This window comes from Aegilops tauschii, chromosome 5 (genome assembly GCF_002575655.3).
Source record: "Aegilops tauschii subsp. strangulata cultivar AL8/78 chromosome 5, Aet v6.0, whole genome shotgun sequence".
Lineage (NCBI taxonomy): Eukaryota > Viridiplantae > Streptophyta > Magnoliopsida > Poales > Poaceae > Aegilops > Aegilops tauschii.
The window spans coordinates 439,642,805-439,668,298 of NC_053039.3; the positions used below are offsets into that span (position 1 = coordinate 439,642,805).

General features: G+C 43.9%; 2 long non-coding RNA genes across 2 annotated transcripts; both read left to right on the forward strand.

Annotated features, from left to right (window-relative positions):
- Positions 1 to 668: 668 nt before the first annotated feature.
- LOC109780658 (uncharacterized) lies at positions 669 to 3,287 on the forward strand. Its single transcript, XR_002237096.4, has 4 exons — positions 669 to 1,257; positions 1,352 to 2,196; positions 2,293 to 2,355; positions 2,448 to 3,287. It is a non-coding gene; the product is annotated as an uncharacterized lncRNA (long non-coding RNA).
- An 18,273-nt stretch (positions 3,288 to 21,560) lies between these two features.
- Positions 21,561 to 24,806, forward strand: LOC109780659 (uncharacterized). The gene is made up of 4 exons (XR_005757843.3): positions 21,561 to 21,821; positions 22,681 to 22,780; positions 23,597 to 23,682; positions 24,497 to 24,806. It is a non-coding gene; the product is annotated as an uncharacterized lncRNA (long non-coding RNA).
- Positions 24,807 to 25,494: the final 688 nt, after the last annotated feature.

The following is a 25,494-nucleotide window of genomic DNA, read 5'->3' on the forward strand; positions in this document are numbered from 1 at the left end:
TTGACTCATCTCCAGTCCCATATTTATCAAGATTTATATTGGAAAACAAAGATTCAATAGGAGTCACATCAATCACTTTAAGATGTTCATCATTATTTTCACGGAAACTAGAAGAACACATTTTTACAAACCAATCTCTCTTAGCACGCATCTTAGCGGTTCTTTCTTTGCACTCATCAATGGAAATTCTCATAGCTTTGAGAGACTCATTGATATCATGCTTGGGTGAAATAGATCTAAGTTTGAAAGAATCAACATCAATAGAAATTCTATCCACGTTCCTAGCCAAATCATCAATCTTAAGCAAATTTTCTTCAATCAAAGCATTGAAATTCTTTTGCGAACTAATAAATTCTTTAACACTATTCTCAAAATCAGAGGGCATCTTATTATAATTTCCATAAGAATTGTTGTAGGAATTACCATAATTATTAGAGGAACTACTAGGAAACGGCCTAGGATTAAAATTGCCTCTATACGTGTTATCTATAATACCTAAATAGTTCATCCCCACTAACCTATTTCTCTTGACATACAGACTATCCACCTCAGCAGGTCTGCCACATCATTGTTTTATTACCGGCTTACAATGGGCCCAACCACCACCTCTGCCGGCCACGTCAGGTTCCATTTACCGCTTAAGCAGCGAATTGAACGGTCCTCCTTTCGCATATCTATCCAACCCACAAATCCTGTCCTGGCTACATCTCCTACATCACGATGGTTTGGATCCATCTATGCGCCACCGCCGGTTCGGCTAGCGTCCGCGGCTCACCGGGATTCTCTCAGGCTATATTTACCTTGCCGGAGATATTATTACTTCCCGGTGTTGACATTTGCGCTCGCCGTTTTTCGGGAGAGGTGATGCCAATCCCCACCACCTCCAGACCTAGAATCTAAAATCACAAATCCAATTCGCAGCATCGAAATCTGTTGCCATCCCACATCTCCAGTTGAATCCCCTCGTGGTCCCGCGGGGCCGAACTCCGATCGATCGAGGTGGGAACCAAGGCCCTACGGATCGGGCGCGGCGATGGAGTGTGGGGTGGCTACGGCGGCGACTACGGTGGCGCCTCCGAGGGCTGCGACTGGGGCACCACCACCGTTCCCGGTGAAGACGTTTAACATGGTGGACGACCCGGCGACGAACGCGGTGGTGTCCTAGGGCCCCGCCAACAACAACGACTGAGTTCGCCAGGGACCTCCCCCAAGTACTTGAAGCACAACAACTTTTCCTCCTTTGTCAGGCATACATGCGTACTATCCCTCTCCCTTGCTCTCTTTTTATTTGGGGATAACCTCCCTCTGTGCTATCTACCATGCTGGAATTTAAGGGGCGTTTGGTGTGCAGGAGTTGGGATGAATGATGATGGCATGGCTGTAGTGTACCCGTCACCCGTGTATGCTTGAGATGATCTGATCCCGAACGCCACCCACCACCGGTAGATTTGGGTACCTTGCTGATTTAGAACTTCAACTAGAACGACATAACTGCCCTCTTTTAATTTATATATACTCCATGTACAATAAAAGTGTAGGCAGTCAGTCAGGGAGACCCGAAAGTGTATGATTGGGTCACCATGATGGAGTTCTTTCTATGGAATACTGCTTTCTTGACTTAAAAAACAAAGACATGAGTTTGTCAGGTTTATCACCGCTGCTTTCTTGACTTGAAGAACATGGAGACTACTGTTGTCCTATTGTTGTGTGATTGTGACAGAAAGTCAGGAGAGGACGGGCTGAGGTGGCAGACCGCGATAGTAGGTGAAGGTTGGCATGGATCCGAAGGAGGCGCTGCACTAGCCCCATGCGACTCCAGTCGTGCAACAGTCATCAGAAAGACGATGCCCAGGTGCCCTGGTTCTCGGAGGGTCGCTCTCTGTGGCAACGCCAAGCAGGGCCTCCATTCAGAGCCACAACTTGGAGGAGCGCTGGATTCAACTCCCCCCACAGGTGTCCCCTGGTTTATTTAGAGACCAGATTATAATGCGGCAATAGTGTCCTTTTTATGTTGGTGATGGGTTTGCGGGCAACAACGGACAGCTTCAGACTATGCTGTTCAAGGTTCTCCTATCAATACGATCATTTCAGTAAACTTAGAGTACAACAATGACATCTGAATAATCATCCGTAATCTGGTGCCTGCAAGGAGAGACCGCCGAGGACACCTTGACGCCCAAGTCAAGGAGGCAGATGGTGAATTCCCATAGCCTAGATTTAATTTGGCATGCCTCGCAATATGGGATTTCTAACATGTCACTTTACATTTTGGGGTTGGACATTTTCATGCAGGGATTTACTTCCTATGCCTTTTATCGACTGGGTCCATCCAAAACTGCTATCTTATCCGTGCTGGTAAGTTCCAGTGATGCTGCAAAAATTTATTTGCTTGCAGTCTTCTCCTGCCGCTGTTGCTATGTGTCTTCATCTTTTGTGTTGCTTTTCAGGTCCTCCATATCCTTGGTTTGCTCATGAATGTTACAATGATGCATGAGAAATCAATTGGTTTTACTATACTTATTGTATGTGACTCCAGACTATTATTTGTTCTGAATTACTAATGACATGTACGCCATGGTTTAGGAACTTGAAGGTTATTCTTTCATCTATGATTCAGTTCAGCTTTCTTGTTGAAAAGAAAAGGCTCAGGATCACTTAGGTTCTAAGATCTGTTTTTCCTATTGATATTTTTAATGTCCTACTATTTTTCAATGTAAATCAAGCACCAAAACTTAGTTAATGATTCAGACTGAAATTTCGATATTCATATGCATAGATTGTCCTTAAAGTGTTTCTAGAATATTATAACTTCTTATTTTTATACATATATTACAATAGAAATTGGTGTCCAAATTACATCTTGAAAACCGCATATTGGTCGTTCTCTTATTTGTGATGTGAAAGTAGTAGTAGTATCTGAATTATCCGGTTTCAAATGTTGCACATTGCTTGTGTTCGTCAAACTCTTGCATATTGACTGGGAAACACAAATGTGGCAGTCTAGCTGTCAATGGCGACGGCAGCAACAGTGACTATCACGTTCTCTCTTGGTTTATTTTCTTCATCATATTCTTCCATTCATTGTGGTTGAAGTCCTCCAAAGGCTAGATTTTGAAGTGAGACCTCATCCCTTTTCTTCTATGTTGTTAAAATACCATGAGCTGAGGTAAGTAGCTTTTTTGTATGAGATATCTTGGTAAAGTTCCATGACTGATTTCAAGGTGTTGTACTCAAAAGGCTTTTCCAGCTTCTTATGTTGCTATAATTTCTGAAATATTGAACTCCACTATCTTGCAATTTGTCCTTTTCACAATTGCTTAGTGATTACTATCTGACCTCCCATTTTTTATATCTAATTATCCAGTAAACTTCTCCAATCTATCAATGATTTGAGTACTAGAATATGAGACAGAGAGCACGTGGTCATGACAATTTCATGAATAATGAGTGAGAATATTCTGAGGTGTTAATATCTTAATAGTACACAACTACTGAACATGCAGTAACTTAGTATCTTGATTGTTCTTTTCATTAACGGATGTCTGGATATTGTGGTTTACATTACAGAGCAAGTAAACCCTTCATCTCAGATTGTGTACTACATCATGATGAAATGATTATGTGTAAGCCTCTAAGACAGGGTCCAAATGATCATTTTTTATGAAAAATAAATATTTTCTCTCATGCACTAGCATTCCGTTTACTTAACATTTCAGTGAAGATTAACTAAGCATAAGAGTTATTGGTATTTCTCCAAAGCCTATGCTCATATGTGTTGTTTAAATAATATAACCTTTTTCCTTTTAGTTTTCTTTCGTCTTGTGCTCATATGTATGTAACATCTTATTTTTCATAAATTCCCGCAGCAACGCGCGGGGAATCATCTAGTTACCAAAATTGTTCCTACCAACAAAATTGACATCCATAGATTCATTATTATTTCAATAAAAGTAGACAAAGACATATCATTAGGATTAATAGAAGAACTCTTGCTAGAAAATAATTTCATAAGCTCATCCATCTTTCCACTCAAAACATTAATCTTTTCAATCGCATGCCCTTTTTTATTAGTGGAAGATCTTTCGGTATGCCATTGAGAATAATTAACCATAATATTATCTAGGAGTTTAGTAGGTTCTCTTAAAGTAATTTCCACAAAAGTACCTCCCGCGGCCGAATCTAAAATATTTCTAGAGGCAAAATTCAATCCAGCATAATTTTTTTGTATGATCATCCATAAATTTAACCATGAGTAGGGCAATTTCGTAGCATCAATTTCATCCTCTCCCAAGATTGTGCAACATGTTCATGATCAAGTTGCTTAAAATTCATAATCTCATTCCTAAGGGAGATGATCTTTGCGGGAGAAAAATATTTAGAAATAAAAGCATCTTTACACTTATTCCATGGATCAGTACTATTTTTAGGCAAAGATGAAAACCAAGTTTTAGCACGATCTTGAAGCGAGAACGGAAATAGCTTTAATTTAACAATATCATTATCCACATCTTTTTTCTTTTGCATATCACACAAATCAACAAAATTGTTTAGATTGGAAGCGGCATCTTCACTAGGAAGGCCAGAAAATTGATCTTTCATAACAAGATTTAGCAAAGCGGCATTTATTTCACACAATTGCGCATTAGTAGCGGGAGCAATCGGAGTACTAATAAAATCATTATTATTAGTGTTGGAAAAGTCACATAATTTGGTATTCTCTTGAGCCATTGTGAAAAAGCAAGCAATCCAACACACGAGCACACAAAAGGCAAACAAAGAAGATGAACGGAAGAGGGGCGAAGAAAAGGCAAATCTTTTCGAAAATAGTTTTAGAAGTGGGGGAGAGGAAAACGAGAGGCGAATGGCGAATAATGTAATGCAAGAGATGAGAGTTTATGATGGGTACTTGGTATGTCTTGACTTGGCGTAGATCTCCCCGGCAACAGCGCCAGAAATACTTCCTACTACTTCTTGAGCTTGCGTTGGTTTTTCCCTTGAAGAGGAAAGGGTGATGCAGCAATGTAGAGATAAGTATTTCCCTCAGTTTGAGAACCAAGGTATCGATCCAGTAGGAGACAACGCATAAATCACCGAATACCCGCACAAACAATCAAACAACTTGCTCCCAACGCAATAAAGGGGTTGTCAATCCCTTCACGGTTACTCGCAAAAGTGAGATCTGATAGAGATAGATAAACGATAAAGTAAATATTTTTGGTATTTTTGGTTTATAGATCGTAAAGTAAAAGGTTGCAAAAAGAGTAGATCGGGGGCTAATATTGTAGATCGGAAACTTATATGATGGAAATAGACCCAGGGGTCATAGGTTTCTCTAGAGGCTTCTCTCAAGATAGAAAATAATATGGTGGGTGAACAAATTACTGCCGAGCAATTGATAGAAAAGCCCAAGTTATGACGATATCTAAGGCAATGATCATGAATATAGGCATCACGTCCATGTCAAGTAGACCGAAACAATTCTGCATCTACTACTATTACTCCACACATCGACCGCTATCCAGCATGTATCTAGAGTATTAAGTTCACAAAGAACGGAGTAACGCATTAAGTAAGATGACATGACGTAGAGGAATTAACTCAAGCAATATGATGAAAACCCCATCTTTTTATCCTTGATGGCAACAATAAATACATGCCTTGCTGTCCCTACTGTCACTGGGAAAGGACACCGCAAGATTGAACCCAAAGCTAAGCACTTCTCCCATTGCAAGAAAAACCAATCTAGTTGGCCAAACCAAACCGATAGTTCGAAGAGAATTACAAAGATATCAAATCATGCATAAAAGAATTCAGAGAAGATTAAAATAATATTCATAGATAAGCTGATCATAAAACCAAAATTCATCGGATCTCGGCAAACACACCGCAAAAAAGTATTACATCGAATAGATCTCCAAGAAATCAAGGAGAACATGGTATTGAGAATCAAAGAGAGAGAAGAAGCCATCTAGCTACTAGCTACGGACCTGTAAGTCTGTGGTAAACTACTCACGCTTCATCGAAAGGGCAATAGGGTTTATGTAGAAGCACTCCGTGATCGAATCCCCCTCCGGCAGGGTGCCGGAAAAGGTCCCTAGATGGGATCTCATGGGTACAGAAGGTTGCGGCGGTGGAAAAGTATTTTCCTGGATGCCGCTGGTGGTTTGGGGATATATGGGAATCTATTGGTGAAAGAATTAGGTCAGGAGGTGCATGAGGGGCCCACAAGGGTGGGGGCGCGCCCTACCCCCCTGGGCGCGCCCACCGTCCTTGTGTCCGCCTCGTGGCTCCTCTGACTTCATCTCCAAGTCTCCTGGTTGTCTTCTGGTCCAAGAAAAATCATCGCGAAGGTTTTATTCCGTTGGGACTCTATTTGGTATTCCTTTTCGGTGAAACTCAAAAACAGGGAAAAAACAGGAACTGGCATTGGGCTCTAGGTTAATAGGTTAGTCCCAAAAATAATATAAAATAGCATATTAATGCATATAAAATATCCAAAATAGATAATATATAGAATGGAAAGATAAAAAATTATAGATACGTTGGAGACGTATCATGTCTTCCTCAGGAAACTGGAAGACTAAGGGCAGACCATCGTGATGCGGCATGGTGTACGGTTAGGTCAGGCTAGTTGGAGGTAGACGACAGGAGAATTGGATTGGAAGAGAGAAGATTATAGCGATACCGGGTAGTGCGGGGATGATTTTAAACTGCGACGCCGATGCCATTAAAAGTGGGGGCAGTTGGAACGAAGGTGGGCGGCGGAGCCTGCTCAAAGGGCTCGCCTCCCGGTGAGCATGCGCAGTGGTCTGCTTGCATGCCTCCCGGTCAGCCGGTGTAGCGGTCTGCTCGCACGCCTCCCGTCGACTCACATGCTTGTTCGGACATCACCTGTCGATGAGAAGCGGGACTCGTGGCGGCACGTAAATGCCCATGGTTTGAATAGTGAAAGCGTTCACGTTAACGTGACAGGTCTTTTTTTTCAAAATACCTTGGCTCTTCATTTGTGCAAATTTTCATAAGCAGCTTGTCTCAAATTGAAAAAAAATTACGCGCATATTTGTGCCATATCACGATACCTTGGCTCAGTTTCATGAATTTCAGGTCACTTTTGGATTTTCTGAAATTTAAAATCCAGGATTGGAAACAATATCATAACCTGCATCATGCTAAATTTTCAAGCCATACACCTTTACTGTTGTAAATGTTAATATTTCTTAAGAAAGGATTTGGTCAAACATTTTGCTTAGTTCGACTTCAGACAAGTTATATATGCAGAGTAAAAGGATAATCCCTCTGTACCAGTGCATTGCCTCATATATTAACTGAAGTACTAGGCATGAACAAACGAGACTCAATTATGTGCTCGTCCTGGTGTAGTACTCCTATTAGTACTAGACAATGGAGTTGACGGGTGACCTTGCACTGCAAAAAAAAGACACATCCGTGACATTTTGGGCCGAACGAAAATCTTTTCTGTCATACTTATGACACTTCTATGACGATAATTGTGACAAAACCCGGTATCATCATAGATGTGGTGGGGTCCTACTTCTATGACAAAAAATCATGACAGAAAATGGGATTTTCATCCTAGGCGGGCCGGAGACGCAGCTGCATGACATTCTTTGAGCCGTCCATGACGAAAAAAACCGTGGTAGAACTGAGGGCGCGGAAAATATCGGGGAGTCCCCCGTTACGGTGGGTGGTTGGGGGCCGAGCGATGCGCGTTTCTCTCGTATGTACGCGCGTGTGTGCGAGGCGTTGGGCTCTAACTGAACCCGAGCGAGGCGTTGGGCTCTAACTGAACCCGAGCGATTGCACTAAAGGCTACGCGTTACTGAACCCGAGCGATCGATCGATGGCTGTTAACTGAACCCGATCGAGCGATTCCTTCGCTACTGCTGCTAACTGAAGCCGATCGATGCTGCCTCTGGATGAACAGTGAGCGTTGCGGGTGGGGGGGGGGTGGATGAACAGTTCCCGGTGGGGGTGGATGAATAGGACCCCGTGGCGTTGCCTCTGGATGAACAGTGAGCGTTGCTAGGGGGTTTGGATGAACAGTTCCCGGTGGGGGTGGATGAACAGGATCCCGATCGTTCGAGCCGCTTGGGGCTGGATGAACAGGACCCCGTGGAGGGCAGGATGAACAGGACCACCCCGTGGAGGGCAAGATGAACAGTAGACGGTGGAGGGCAGGATGAACAGTAGCCCGTGGAGGGGTGGTTGAACAGGAGCCCGTGGAGAGGGCTGGTTGAACAGTAGCCGGTGGAGTAGCGCGCGGTGGAGGCTGGATGAACAGGAGCCCGTGGATGAACAGTTGCAGGTGGATGCTGGAGAAGGTCGACGGTGGATGAACAGTAGCCCATGGAGGCTAGAGGGGGTCGACGGTGGAGATGAACAGTATCCCGTGGAGTCCCGTTTTGCGGTACGCCACACCCCTCCCAATGAACAGGACCCCCGTTTCGACCATAGCGCTCCAACACAAGTCTGTTTCCTCCGTTTTGCGGTACGCCACACCCCTCCCGTTCAACAGGACCCCCGTATCGACCGTAGGAGGTTTGTTTCCTCCATTTTGCGGTACGCCAGACCCCTCCCGATGAACAGGATCCCGTTTCGAACGTGGCCGGTCGAACACAAGCCCGTTTCCTCCGTTCTGCGGTACGCCATGCCTTGTTTCCATCGGCTATTCCATCCAAGCCCTCCCGATGAACACGACGACGCATTCCGTTCCGACCCAGCCGGTTGGCTCCCCATGAACACGACGACGACGCTGTTTCTCCGTTCCGACCCAGCCATGTACACGAGCCCTGGCCGTACGTATGCGCGAGTAGGCGTTCGAGACCCTGCCCGTATGTACGTACGTGGCCGTATTTTCTTTCTTGCACCCTGGCCGCTGTACGTACGTGTACATGCTACGTGCGCGCCTCTACTACGACACGTGTGCGCCTCTACAACGACCAGTATGTACGTACACGTTCGCGACCAGAATGACAACACTACGTACGCTTCAACCAGGTGGGTCCTGACTGTCAGGCACTTCCTTGCGTGCGAAGATCTAGCTGGTGGGTCCCAGCAGTCAGGGGGGCGAATCGTTTTTTTTGCCCGAACGCACTTCCTTGCGTGAGAAGATGTAGTTGGTAGGTCCCAGCAGTCAGGGGGAAATGTTTTTTTTGCGAAATACAGTTGCCCGTCTGGTGGGTCCGTGCTGTCAGGTGGAGGAATAATTATTTTCCGCGTAATAAGGAGGCACTTCCTTGTGGCTGCCGTGGACCCAGCTGTCAGCCTCTCCACGACAGTACTCATCCAATGGAAGTCGTTCCTTGACCACGTTGACCACGCCGCGCCGAGAGCACCAGCGCGGTGGACGACGGCAAGGCCTAGGAAGGGGACGACGTGAAGCCGGGGAAGACGTGGCAGTGGATGCCGACGCGGAGAGGAGTACGAGGGTTCACTGTTTCGGCTGCGGTGTGAGGCTGCCGCCGCCGCAGAATAAGAGGGGACGTGGGTGAGTAGAGGGATGCCCTGGCCAGCAGTGGAAGTAGTAGGGGGCGGTGAGGCCTGCACGGGAGGCGGGAGTAGGCGGTCCCGCCGGCGCTGGATTTGGCGGCTGTAGCAAGAAGATCAGAGATTGAAGAAACACGAGGGCTGTTGGATTGACATCCAACGGTTACGTCTGCTAGAATCGTTTGTTGACGTATATAATAACTAAAAAAATCTTGCATACGCGTCAACTTAATAGGCCCATAAGTCAGACCATTCCCTCTTTTTTTATTAATTTATATATAGCTCATTGTGACTTCTTATGCAATTTATTGCAGTCCTTTTTTTGGTTGGCCAGGGCCAATTTCGCATATTTTTGTGGGTTACAAACTATTTTTAATACCGAAATGTCGAGCTAGATTTAAAGTACTTTGAAGATATATTTAAATTAGGTTAATGCCCAGTGAAATAGGAATCTGAAAATGTGAAAAAATTCAGAAAATATAAAGTAATTGCCAATTTGTCATATGTTTTCATATTTACAACCCATTTCATATTACTTTCAAGATTTGCAGGCGTCTTGAAAGAGTTGCAGCCCATCAGGGCGTAGAAAAATAAGTAGGCCTGGATTGGGTATTCTTCAGGAAAAATAAACTGGGCTCATTTTCACAAAGAAAAAATAGCTGGGCTGGTCACATGGTGAACATAAAATATAAACCTGGCCTAGACGGGCCACAGCCCAGTTCAAACCCTGCTCCGTCTCAACAATAACAAAAAAATACTGCTCGAGCTGCTACATCCCAGATGTCAGCCGATCTTGTGCTGTTCTCTTGTCTATTGACTATATACGCTCACAATGTCGTGGGTCCCAGATGTCAGGAAAACACTAGGAGGAAGCATTTTATTTTTCCATACGCTAACATGGTGGGCCCTAATGTCATCCTCTCCACGTACTTCTACCGATTCCTGTTGTTTGTTGACCATGTTGACAACGCGAGAGGGCGGCGCCGCGGTGAGCACACCAAAGCGCGCGGAGGATGACGGCGAGGCCTCGGACGTCGGCGTTAACGATTTAGGAGACGGTGGGGCGGCGATGCGTGCACTGAGGCGCAGCCAGCCGTGGGAGGCGGAAGCAGGCGGCCCCGCCGGCGCTGGTTTGGTTTTGGCGGCTGGAGGAAGACAGGACAGAAGAAACCCGACAGACTGTAATAGCAGCAGGAGTACTTAACAACCTTAACTGAAACCAGTAGGGGCACTTAACAACCATAGCTGAAAGCAGTATGAGTACTTATACAGGTTCAACCGTACAAAGCACGCCTCGAACAGTGCTACTTTGCCTATAGTTAACCAAGGGTGAGGTCGCCAAGCCCCAGGCGCCACCCCGCGCATCCACAACCTTCTGAAAGCGGCTTCATCTCGCAATGTGGTCAATAAACATGATATTCGCTTTAGATCCATGGAAAAGCAGGAACATAATCTTCTGTCCTATTCTCCAAGATGGACGAGCCTTCATTATTTGAGACCACCCATCAATAAGTATCTTTTCACCTCCAAGGGGAATGGAGTAGGTCGACATAAACATCATGTTGTGACCAAGCGCAAGTCTAACCCGACCATGGTCAGGCATCTGTATAGGAACAATAGAACTGGGAAGTTTCTGTTTCAAGAAGATCACAGCTGTAAAACTGTGTATAAGCAATAGTTTATGAACAACATATATAACAGAAAATAGCTCGTACCATAAGTTTCTCGACAAAGTTGGACCTATTCAACGAGTGCAGCAGTGGCACACATATCCCACATGGCGTTCCACCATTGGAACAACCCACAACGACCTCAAGACGATCAATAAAGTGTAGGAACTTGTGGATGTCGTCCCTGTCAACTTCAGTGCCATCAGTAACAGCCGAGTTGTTACAGAATAACAAACAAGCAGCCTGCTTAACTTTGACAAAACCTACACGTGCCACCAATTATAAGAAAATATTAGTTAGAAGTAGCATCTTCGTGAGAGATTCATTGCTACTTCTAAAGTTAAATTGTGATCAGTTAGACAGAATAGGTGGATTAAGAAGTAATCGAGGCAACAAGCAAGAACCAGATGCAAAACTAACATGGATGAACAATTGGAACGACGTCAGGGTGGAAGATCGCAGTGAAGATGAGACCAGGTTCTATTTCGATCAACATTCGTGCGCCAACTTTCAGACCGTAACATTTGAGAAAGTTTATCCAAGTTCGGCCATAAAAAAAGCAGCGATCTTCTTGGTTCATGAACCCAACTCGAAACTTATGTCCATGGCTTGTCTTCACTGTTACCATAAACTGGTGTATTCAGTTATGGCAAGGCCGAGCATCTTGAGTACATGTGTTCTGGCAGAGCAAGGAATGCACTGCAGGAAAAATAATATGAGAACACAATGTATTCCCTATATCCAAATCTATAAATACATTCCTCCTTCACGTCAGTGTTGACCATGGTACGTACCTTTTATCCAAATATAGCAATCCAAATTTCCAAATTAGTCGACATCATGTTCAAAAAACCCCACCCTCCCGGATAGAAAAGAGGATTCTAGGAACATACTGTGCCTGTTTTAAAATCCTGTGTTAGGATGAGAAGGAACAAGTGTGGCGTCTCGCCGAGCGCGCAGAAACCCGTAGGGTCCTCGCACTTTGGGCACTGCAAATGAAACACACTAGATTCAGTAGGAAGAAAAATGCATCAACGGCGGCGGCTGCCATCCTAGGAGTACCCGCGACCAAGGGACTTGGATTTATCGGGGATGGATGAAGAATTCGTACCAGGTTCTCCATGAGAAAACCCTATGCAATCGCCGAGCGGGGGTTTTCTCTGAACAAGCAGACAAGGGAGAAGGGATTCAGGCCGAGTGAAATATTGCCGCTTCGTCCGTCCAGCTTACTGCTAAAGCTGGAAAGGTGGGGTTTTTTTTTGTGATTTGACGGCTCATTGGGCATTAATGCGGCGCTACGACCGGGGTGTGTCTACCGTGCTGTTGTGCACTCTAATTTGGTGCATATGGCATGTGGACCCCGCTGCCGGATGCCCCACATATCAGCGCAAGGAAGGATAAAGACAGGAGTAACTAGTTATTACACACAATTATAAAAAACAGAGTTTTTTAACACGGTATAGACGAGTTGGTGATGATGGTGTGCCTGTCATCCTGCAATATAGGCCATCCGATTTATATCTGACGGATAGGAAGGAAACTATGGCAATTTTGCAAAAAGGTACCCACACACCTCTCCGCATTTGCAAATAAGGCCTTCCCTCGTTCATCCTTTTCTCTCACAAGATAAAATACTCATACAAATGCATCTTGATGTTACGTGCAACGCACGGGCATTATGGGGGTTCAGCTGAGAAATACTCAGACAGGCTCACGGTTCTGGACTTTGGGCCATAGGCCGGTGGGGCCTGCATGTTTGGGGGCCCATGTGTTCTACCTCAGCGCTTTTCATATTGCAAGCGGTCGGTACGGCGCTGGTTTTAGATGCTGTCGCAAGGCGAATACACAAAATTGAATAAAGCACATCGGCTGTTGGAATGAAATCAAACGACAGTTCCTAACCAGCAATCAGAGTTGCAATTCTATCAATGATACTGTCGTACTACTTATACACACAGGACACTTGTTTCACCATGCCAGAGTACTACATCAAAATCTCTCGGTGGATAGATCAGTTCGGCAGTACTGAAGAATTTCAAAGTTGATTTGGACCAGCTCTCCTTGCCGAGAAAGTTCGATTTTGACATCATCCCCTACCGCAAGATATGATTTAGAATTGAACCTTGACCATCCTTTAGCACCAATCATCATGCAACCATCCTTTGTACTTACGGTATATTGAGCAGGTTCATTCACACCAAGGCTGCGCATGGTAAGAGAAACTTGGCCGCTGTCGCCCGGATTGTTGAACGACTCCCTCGTTGATCTAGGAATTCTCTGTCTGCAAACAAGAAGACATACCCAAACAGTTAGATCAACAAAGTGAATCATGCGAAACAACATGGAAATAAAAAAGAATGAAACACTTGGGCGGCCAATGCTTACCAAGAAGGTGGACATGTCGGTTTTTGTAAGGACTTTGGTATATGAAGTGCGAACTGCAACCCAGTCTGTTGCCGGTGCAACTGCTCGTTCGGTTGCCGCTGCACGGGCCGGAGCAGATGCAAGTGCAAGTGTTGGTGCAGGTGCCGAAGCCGCTGCTGCTGCCGGAGATGGCGCTCCTTGTAGAGCTGGTGCTGGTGTCGGAGCAGGTGCCGGTGTCGATGCCCGATCCTCCGGTAGATCAGCCTGATCCACTGACACGGTCGGTGCCCAATCCTCAGTTGGATCAGAATGAGCTGCTGCCGCTGTCAGTGCTAGAGCAACTGCCGGTGCTCGATCCGTTGCTGAAGGTGGTACCGATGTGCGAGACAGCGGCGATCGTGTCTGGTCTGGTATTATCAGCTTTCTAACTTGACTAGGCTTCGTGACCGTGATCCAGTTTTTTTCTTATTTCTTTTAAACGCGAGAAGGACTAATTGTGGCGTTTTTGCTAAACCAAACTGCAGTTCATCATAGGGATTCATCTTGTACTCAGACAACAGACTGATCCAATTTTTTCCAGTAATATAAGTGATGGACAGTGCCTTTGTTACTGACACGACATAAGAAGTGAAACCTGCAAAAATAGCCACCGTAGAGCAAACCAAACGGTTTACTCTGTGATGAATGTCACATGGCAAAATCCTGCATCATAAAATTGCAAGAAAAGAAAGAAAACATGACATTAAATCCATAAGATTTAGATAGTAAATCAATAAGATTTACTTGATGTGACACGAGTGAATCCTTACCAGGAAATCACTATGTTTAAGTACTAAACAGAAGATTGATCGTCCAACTACGGGTGGCATGCAGGGGCTCCGCCTACTCCCACAAGCAGGACAGTCCAAAGGTCGTGACAAATCGTATGGACCGAACATCCATGGGACTGGAAATCCTGGTGGGTGCGATAAAACCCGCAATGCATACAGATATTGGAGTGTAACCATAATTGATAAACCGTCCTCACAAAAAAGATGATCTGGATACTTCAAAATATACAGACTGAATTGAGTGGACAGACATTAACATAGACCGTTCTCAGGACTGACCACACACCAAAAGTGGCAGTACTAATAAACAATACAGGGTTCACAAACAGAAATCAAGTACTGAACAATAGTACTTACTACAGACAAGCAAAGTTGCACTAATTAAACTCTGCAGACTATTCTTGCCACCGACCTACGGGATGAACCCCGCATAACTGACTAGGCCATGGACTTCGTGAGAGATGTCTACATGCACCATCACCATCTTGTCAACCTTGGAGAACCTAACAGAGTGGTCTTTCCACTCATAAACATGATCATGAAGACAGGCCGCATCAGATTTGTTGGGAAGATTTACAAGAACCACACCCTTCGTAATTGAAGGCACAACCAGGAAATTGTTGTGGTCAAGTACAGAGTCGAGAACACGCCTGGCAACAATGCTACGGGAAAACACTAGTTCAGGACACGTGGCGACAAGGACACAGCAGCTAGATAGTTTAGCAGTAGAACTCATCCTCAGGTCTTCCAGTTCACATGGCATGACTTTGAGAACTTCATCTCCATCGCGGACCTGGTTCTAATTCAAACAGAAACCATATTTTATTACTACCTTAATTCAGAAATATAAGATGATTTTTGATATTATACTCCATATATGACTACATATACGCACAGAAATGAGTGAACAAAGACACTAGAACATGTCTTCAAAGGCATGAGAGCAGAGGGATTACTTGCAATATCCATAACACAAGTTACTGAGGCAAATATGCCCTCTTCAAAGGTAGCATTGATGTTCATAAAGTACTCCCTCCATCCCAAAATTCTTGTCTTAGATTTGTCTAGATACGGATGTATCAAGTCACATTTTAGTATTCGATACATCCATATCTAGACAAATCTAAGACAAGAAATTTGGGACAGAGGGAGTAGTTGAAAGTAATCTATAAGAAATCAGTGTCAACCTCTCGCATGTTTTGGTCAAAAGAGGAATTTAGAACCGTCATTTGGCACACAAAAATCACATGCAAGATCACCCAGAAAGTTGTACTACTAGTACTAGTACTGCGTGTTAGATGAAAAAACACGAGGGATCCCGGACTTGCTTAATGAGGGATCCCGGAGAAGGGGGGGCTTGGACGGGGCGATGGCTTTGAGCTTGTCTGCGGTAGTCTCGACGGGGTGCTTGCGCTTCTTCGTACCATGAGCCTCGACGGTTTTGGCCAGAGCCATAGACATCACTTCGGCCGGTGCTCCAGCGTCCATCAAGAAACTGTCAAATAGAAATAAAAGAAAAGAAACCATAATCACAAACCAAAAATAAGAAAAGAGAGGGAGTTATAGGATCAGTCTCGGCGTTGCAAGACCGGGCCTTGGCCAGAATCAACACCATTGATGCGCTCACCTTTCCTTCTTTGGGAGAGAAGAACAATGGCAGAAGCAGGTCGGGGTTTTCTTGAAGAAATGAGGAACAAGATGAGGGAGAAGCGAGGGTTGGGTAGAGAGGAAGATGAGAGAGAAGAGTGAAATGATGGTTGCTTCGTCCGTCCAACTTACTGCTAGAAAGGAGGGGCTTTTGTGATTTGATGGCTCATTGGGCATTACTGTGGCGCTTCGATCGGGGTAGTCTACCGTCACTCTACTACGGAGTAATTTAGTGCATGGCTGGTGGACCCCGATGCTGGATCTCCCACACGTCGGCGAAAGTGAGTAATTTAGTGCATGGCTGGAGGAGGATCCGCACAGTAGAGCGTGTCCACTGTTTTTCTGAAGAAAAAAATGATTACAACAAGCGTTTCCACTCTTACGACAGAGGAGTGCGAAACATGGCAGCCACTTGAACATACACAGTGCTCCTACTACTAGGCATGTGCAGTGGTTCATACGTCAGTACTACATAATCTTGTTGCTAGTGTAGTAAGATATGAGACGACAAATGATGTTGTGCGCATGTCAACTATATGAACAGTAATGTAGTAACATAGTACCGCTTTCTCGACTGTCCGGTCGAGAATGAACGGTGAGATCAATGTTAACAGAACTAGGTCTACAGCACACGGAGAGTACGGTGCTACAGTGCTCCACGAAACATGAACCAGATGAAGCACGAATAGTGTTAGGCAGGGTGTATGAATTGTGCACGGGATGGGAGCAAAAGTTCCCTTCTCGACCCACTTTTGGGTGTTTGGCAGAGTGCATGAAGGGTGCATGAGTCCACACTAGTAGGTTAACACAAATACACGAAGAGGAAACAACTACTCCGTCTAGGTGTGTAAGTCATCTTACGTTGTGCACTGCGACATAGGCGGAGAGGAAAACAAGAAAACTTAATGTCTTTTTGGTAATTAATAGCATTGCATGCAATGAACTAACCACTGCATGTCATGTTTATTAGTCTCAAGTCATTGAAAGCATGCACGGCCCACGTCTCTTATTGGTTGATATGTCACAAAACAAGAAACAGGGAGGGAGTTAATGTACCGTGCCTAAGTGTTTTGGGATTATTTGGTTTTCGTAAGGTGACATACACACTATATTGAGATGAGAATGCAACCAAACACACCCACACGCTTTGTGCTACAGTGACTGATCTGCACCGTCTGAGTTTGATCCAACGGTCATGTTGCGGCGCGACATGGACATGCCCATGCAGAGGGCGCCTAAACACCACCGAAGTCCACTACAAGAAATATGTCAACTAGTGACCTTCTGTCAGTGACCCTGAAAGAATTGGTCATAGATCTATGACCATTTCAGACCAATTGGTCAAAAGCTGTTCGGGGGTCTCCAAACCCTAAACTATAACGACCATTTTGGTCAGAAAGGTCGTAATTTCCTTACATGAAATGGTCATAAAGCAGATAGCACTAGTCCGCTGCCTTATTTCTAGCTGATCACGACCAATATAGATGGTCATAACCTTGTAAATTGTGGTGGGTTGCTATGACTAGGCGCCACCTCATCAGTTTTGCCTATGTGTCATGTCCATGTGGCAATTTTTGCCCTAGGTTGTGAAGCAACCTATATTTCTGTCATTCCCAAAATTCCCAAAAAAATCTCATAAATTCTTTGGGTCATATCTTCATCAAATATGTAAAAAACCTTCATTACCTTGTTAAATAATAATTCAACAATATTCATTTTCCTATTCTGTTCAGAACAACACTTTGTGAAGGAAGTACCACTTTGGCATGTCCAAATAGTATCCATTTTCTACGGTGCTTTCCTATGCCCAAATAACCATCCTCCACCAAATGACAGCTCAATCCATTCATTATTTTGAGCCCAGCTTCAACATTCGTATTTATGTCCAGTGTGGTACTTTGCAAAGCAAGTACCACCTAGGTTCCTCCTTTTGAGCTGAAAATTTGTGAAGACGGTCTTCTTAGTAACTGATCAACCTCAGCCAAAACTCACGCCCATTAGCCATGTACATTTCTCGTACCTCTAATCAAACACTTGGCTGCTAATTCATGTTTGAGCAGCGATCGGTCTCCTCGTGAGAATATTATGTTGTAATTTTCTTCCTAGCACCTACCTGGGGAGTGCCCAACCCACTAGACATGCCTACGCCGCCCAGAACACATGGCAACACCACGGTCACACGGTGACCATGCGGCGGGCATGCGAGTTTACGCGCTCTACAGTTGGGGCCCTCGGCCACCGCCCAAACCTCGACGTATCGCCACCAAACCATGTATTTATGATTAAATAGGTACTTATGTAACTAGAAATGATTTTTGGAAAAAATAAATAGCAAACTATGAGGCATCTGCAGTTCAAATTTGACCCGCTTCTAACTGAATCGGCGGAAATTTGTCTTTTTCACGAGAGGTGGATCAAAACTTTTTACACCCAACCATTTTGTCAATTGTGCATTAAATATGTCCTAGCATTTTAGAAAATTGATTTGGTCCAATTGTGTAACAATTATTTGGGAGGTCCTTCACAAAAAAACCTACTTTTAGGCACTCAAAAAATGGAAAATGGTTTTTTCGTCCAAAGAAAATGAAAACTTCCTTAGGCAACATTGTTTGCCATTCCAATATGCACCCTTGTGCACAATATGAGATCATTTGAACAAACTATGCCATGAATGTGGCCATAAGATTGATCATTTGGCTTGAAAGCCATTGATCTCCACACGTGATAGCTCGTTTCTGAGAACACTTTTTTAAAATAATTGCCGTATTACAAGTTTGTTATTTTTCCTGGGAACTTGGCCACATATAATGACACAATGCGAAGGTTTCCTAATTTTTTGATTTTTTTTGAATTTTTTATGCCCGTTTCAAAATGCGGTCAAAACGGCGGGAATGACCGTTCCTGGCTAGTGGTTGGATCTTGGAATTTTTTTGGTGTTTCTCTGATTAAATAGATACTTTCATACCTAGAAATGATTTTTGGAAAAAATAAAGAGCAAACTACAAGGCAGCTACAGTTCAAATTTGACCCGCTTCCAACTGAATCGGCAGAAAGTTGTCTTTTTCATGAGAGGTGGATCAAAATTTTTTACACCCAACCATTTGGTCAATTGTGCATTAAATATGGTCTAGTATTTTAGAAAAATGATTTGGTCCAATTTTGCAACAATTATTTGGGAGGTCCTTCACAAAAAAACTTCCTTTTGGGCACTCGAAAAATGGAAAATGGTTTTTTCCTCCAAAGAAAATGGAAAATTCCTTAGGCAACATTGTTTGCCATTCCAATATGCACTCTTGTGCACAATATGAGATCATTTGAACAAACTATTCCATGAATGTGGCCATAAGATTGATCATTTGGCTTGAAAGCCATTGATCTCCACACGTGATAGCTCGTTTCTAAGAATACTTTTTTAAAATAATTTCCGTATTACAAGTTTGTTATTTTTCCTGGGAACTTGGCCAGATATAATGACACAATGCGAAGGTTTCCCAATTTTTTGATTTTTTTGAATTTTTTATGCCCGTCTCAAAATGCGATCAAAATGGCGGGAATGACCGTTCCTAGCTAGTTGTTCAATCTTGGAATTTTTTGGTGTTTATCTGATTAAATAGATACTTATGTACCTAGAAATGATTTTGGAAAAAATAAAGAGCGGACTGCAAGGCAGCTACAGTTCAAATTTGACCCGCTTCCATCTGAATGGGCGGAAATTTGTCTTTTTCACGAGAGGTGGATCAAAACTTTTTACACCCAACCATTTGGTCAATTGTGCATTAAATATGGCCTAGTATTTTAGAAAAATGATTTGGTCCAATTTTGCAACAATTATTTGGTAGGTTCTTCACAAAAAAAACCTCCTTTTGGGCACTCGAAAAATGGAAAATGGTTTTTTCGTCCAAAGAAAATGAAAACTTCCTTATGCAACATTGTTTGCCATTCCAATATGCACCCTTGTGCACAATATGAGATCATTTGAACAAACTATGCCATGAATGAGGCCATAAGATTGATCATTTGGCTTGAAAGCTGTTGATCTCCACACGTGATAGCTCGTTTCTGAGAACATTTTTTTAAAAATAATTGCCGTATTACAAGTTTGTTATTTTCCTGGGAACTTGGCCACATATAATGACACAATGCGAAGGTTTCCCGATTTTTTGATTTTTTTGAATTTTTTATGCCCGTTTCAAAATGCGGTCAAAACGGCGGGAATGACCGTTCCTAGCTAGTGGTTGAATCTTGGAATTTTTTTGGTGTTTATATGATCAAATAGATACTTATGTACCTAGAAATTATTTTTGGAAAAAATAAAGAGCAAACTACAAGGCAACTACAGTTCAAATTTGAGCCGCTTCCAACTGAATCGGCGGAAATTTGTCTTTTTCACGAGAGGTGGATCAAAACTTTTTACACCCAACCATTTGGTCAATTGTGCATTAAATATGGCCTAGTATTTTAGAAAAATGATTTGGTCCAATTTTGCAACAAATATTTGGTAGGCCCTTCACAATTAAACCCATTTTGGGTACTCAGAAAAATGGAAAATTGAGTTTTTGTTCAAAGAAAATGAAAACTTCCTTAGGTAACATTGTTTGGCATTCGAAGATGCACTCTTGTGCACAATATGAGATCAATATTTGATATTTTCATGTGAAAAAGTAGAATAAAAACAAAAGAAAAAACACAATTATATGTGCTCTATTCCCATTTCTAGAATTCGTTGTCACACGGATCGATGACATGGCGCCCATCCATCCATCCATCTCTTCATACCACATCCATCCATCCATTTATGTACAGAAAAAAAGAAAATGAAAAAGAAAACCCCACCCGCATCCACCTACCCAAACCCTACCCAGATCCCATCGATCCCCTCCTCCCATCGCACCCCTCCTCCCCCCATCTCCTCGCCGCCGCCATCGACGGTGCTCCCCTCGATCCCTCCCACCGCCTCTCCCTCCCTCAGATCGAGATCCCCCTCCCCTCTCCCTCCCACCTCTCGAAGCTCCCGCGTCCCACCGCCGCGCACCGTGCTCCTCTGCAGCTTCTGCGGCGACGCAGCCGCCGCTGACTACTCTCCTTCCTCCTTCCTCCAGCACTACTCTCCAACCTCGCCTCTCGCTTAGCCGCCCCGCGCCCCGCGCTCGCCGGGGCCCCGTAGCACCGCTCAATCCCTCACGCTCAGGCCCAACGAGGTCGCGCACGCGCTCACCGGCACACCCGTCTTCACCGTCTGCAACTCCAGCAACGCGTTCGTGTTCGTCTCCGCTCCCTTGGCCTCCTCTGCTTCCGTTCCGAGGACGCCGATGCCCTCCTCTTTGTCCGAGGTCGCCGGAACCACGACGGCCGGCGCGCCCGTGCGTGAGGAGACGACGATGATGACCCCGACAAGCCGTTCAGGGCCAGCAAGAAGGCCACCGCCCCAGCACCAGCAGCAGCAGTACCCTCAAGGTATCGCGCACGCACGCGCCCTGATCCCATCCCCTCCCGATTTGTAAATTGCTTGGTCCCAATCTGACTAATGCGTCGCTACAACGTTCCGTCAGTGACGAGACCACCGGCGCCCACCAGGATCTCCGCCGCTGCATCTTGGTAACGATCGCGTGAGAAAGCACCGCAGGTGGGCGGCTGCATCTGAGGCTGAGGAATTTGGTTTGGGGTGAGCGGGGGATGGCTCGAGCCTAGAAGGGATCTGATGCGCCACTGCAGACATACGAACACAGGAGGGGGTCCAGATTTGCCGTTTGCCAGATTCGCGCTCGTGCCGTAGGTTGCCGGCGAAGTACCTCAGCCTGTTCAGGTGCTGGATCGTAGTTCAGATCCCTTCCCCAATCTCCGTTTTGCCTCTTTGCTCAAAAGTGTTAAATGCTAATCATTGGCTTGCCGGGATAGACGCACTGCTCGTCCAAACCAATTATCATCTTCTACCTAGTACAAAAATTATAAGGAAATTTACTTAGTTACCGACTGCTATTCACCCAAATAACTACTTTAAAAGTAACTCTGTGCATGCAGTTGGTAACTGCTTAGACATTTTACTAGGAGGCAATAAGAAGATCGAATAGCTAGTACGGGGCTATCCCAACTCTGAATAGCTAGTACAGGGCTAACCCAACTCATAAAAAGGAGTAGCTGCAGAATAAAAATGCTCATCCCAACTCTGAATTAATAAAATGATATCCTATATTAATGTTTCTACAGAGTAAATATCACCATTTGGCATGAAATGTTGCTACAGAGTGAAGATGCAGAACTTCTGCTTGTTCAGGCAACTGCTTTATTATATCAAATGCACCAGATACTTATGATTTCTTTTATGATCTTGTGGCTGGTCTAGAGCAAAAACAGAGTTGCATATGATTTCTAGGTACTAGTAGTCTAATTGTATTCGCGACGGGATACACTGATGGTTAATTATACATATCCACACAACAAGTATACAGTATTGTACTATACATTTCACACGTGTGCTATCTTTGTAGCTCTACAATATTCATGTGTATACAATAATTTATCGAATGAGGCACTATGATTCTGAATTTTTAGATTGTTAGCTCTAGCTTCATAAGCAAACTTATGTGAATATACTTTGCAGAATCATTGTTCAGCCTCTTTGTTTATGTGGGGTTCTTATTCATTTGATTTCGTCCTCCTGGCAGGCATCTTTCGTACATTGAGCAATAATGGCGAACTCGAGTGGATGATGGAAGGCCTCAGTTTGGGGCCAAGAAAAGGTGTGGACGAGGCCATTTCTGCAAGGTCTTTCTCGATCAGTTGAAATATTTGGTTTTCCATGACTTGGACTATTGGGGCAGACTTATCAAGTCGTTGCTCTTTATGTTATGTTATACCACCTGCATATGCATGCTCTAGCTTCTAGGTAGTAGAAGAATTGACACGTGGGATGCAAGTCCAAGCTTGATACTGTAAATGTTACTCCCACCTATCAAGTTGGACTACTCGGGTGTCAAGTTGGTGCTGTACTGTAGTCTGTAGTATGCACCTGCATATGCACCTACATGTGTAGTCAGTAACTAGTGCTACTGCTTGAACTCAAAATTTCTTTTACAAAGAATAAAAAGATGAGCATTTCTCCAGCCAATGTCTGTAGTAGTTGCTGCTGGGTAATCATCGGCTGGACCTATGCATTTCATCAAAATTTGCAATGATGTTTGTTGCCTAAGAAACTAGCGGATATAGAGGCCTGAGATTCCTCTTTTTTTGTACTTGTACATGTAGCAGTGTTCTTGGCACTATGACCTAAAGCAATCAGTCAGCCAATTGCAGTCATGGCATGCTCTATTGCTATCCTAGTTGTTAACCTATGTGTAGTAGTACGTAGGAATAGAGGTATGCTAAATCTGGCATTTTCAAGTATGTTGTGTTGCTGTGACTGCTCTCAGTTTAATAATTTTAACTGTTCTGGCATTTTCAAGTATGCACAGTGTATTAGTGTATCATCATCTGTGTTATACGTTTCCGCCACGGAATCAATGAAATGTTCCTGCAATAAGATGTATTTATTTAGACGAAGTATCCGCTTTCCCTGACATAATATGTTCATGTTCACGACAGGCCGCCTGTAAATTGTTGGATGCAACATCAATGTAGCTCTGATCCAGAACCTGGTTCTTGGATGCAACACGCATTGTCCTGGACAGGTATAGCCCCGGTCATACCATAATATGTTAGTGCTCAGTCATGTATGCATCTCCATGTTGCAAGCCTGCCATACTTGATAGGATCAGTACTTATTAACTACTCATATGTGCTTGTAGAGAAGAATACAATTATTATTTAACCAGTCCTGATTTTTAACATTTGATGTGCTTCCAAGGGACACAGATCTCTACTCTTCTATATAATCCACACTTTGTTCTGGAAGCAAGTCAGTTGTACCATGCTGTTACATCACAACAAGGTGTCATTTATCACAACAAGGTGTCATTTGATGTACTGCTGCTGTTGATGCTCCCTAGAGTCTAGATGTAGATGTACTGTTGTTGTTGATGCTCTAGCTGTAGCCTGTACTATTGCTATTTTGCTACTGCAGTGTAAGTTTCGCTGCTGCTAGCTATTGGCTGCTACTAGTTAGTACTTAGTAGTTACTGCTAGCAGTGCTAAGTAGCTGCTGCTGCTTCTATTGCTTGTAAAATTGTGCTAGTAGCTGCTGCTGCTTCTATTGCTTGTGCAATTGTGCTAGTAGCCAGTAGATGTTCATTGCATGACCCGCACTAGTAGCTAGTAGATGTGCTGGTACCTGTATGCTAGTATTGTTGGTGTGTTGAATGTCTTAGTAGAACATCATCAGGTTGATGTGTTGTAGTCAAGTTTTGGAAGTTTTGCCATGCCATGCCTAGTGTTTACTAAACTGAGGTATTTGGGCATTTATGTGTAATTTTTATTCTCTTGAATGGATATTTTTTTATTGGCAATCATTTAACTTCCACTATATCTTACTTATAATTTATGCAGATCAGGATCTAATGTTGTTGAGGTGGCTGCTGTTGTGACCATGATCAGAAGAAGCCTGGAGATGTGCACAATAGTTTTAGTTGATGTTGCCACCATGTTTTGGTGCATGTGTATTTCTTTTTGATTGTAAGCACACTTGATGGATCGTGCAGACGTGTATGTGCTGTTGTGAGTTTCATTGAGTGATTTCTGGATTTGATCATTTAATTGTGAGAATTATTGATTGTTTGCTGTTGAAATGTGTAAAAGAAATCTGTGAATGAAAAGGCTGAATGTTCTATTGGATCGAATAATATTTGGTCTTTAAAAAGGCTATGGCCCAAACAACAGTGGACTGGAATATTGCGCATTTATGAAAAAAGGTATAAAAAGGCTTAATTAAATGGACTATGAAATGGATGAGGCCTGGAAATAAAAAGGCTGAATTTTTGGGCTTGGCCCATGAAGCTGATCAAAAATTGATAAAAAATTAATAAAAAGGCTGAATTAGTGGGCTCGGCCCATGTAAGGCGTCGAATTGGACCGGGCTGAATCTTATCAACAACCTTCTCAATTGGTCGCAATTTTGCCACGTCAGATTGCCACGTCGGATCCGACGTGGCTTGGGCAGAGAGCCAACGACCAAAATAGAAGGTCATAGAATCTATGACCTTTTGTTTTGGTCGTGGCCTTCCACGACCTTCTCACAAAGAAGGTCGTTAATTTCAGTTTACGACTGCAAGCTTTTGACCTTCTGTTTTTGGTCACAAAAAGGTCGCAAATGAAAAACTATGACCTTTCAGCAGCCAATAGTGAGGGTCACAAGTTGACATATTTCTTGTAGTGGTCCCTCTGCTTCTCGAGGCGCACGACGTTGGTGATGCAGGGGGCAAAACGGCTGAAAGGCAATGCAATCTACGGGAAGGCGAAGGGAGCCAGCCGAGGAGCGGGGAATCTTTTGGTTTTCACCATGGTAAAACACCAGTCGACGACTTCTCACATCAGGGAGCAGTGGGTTT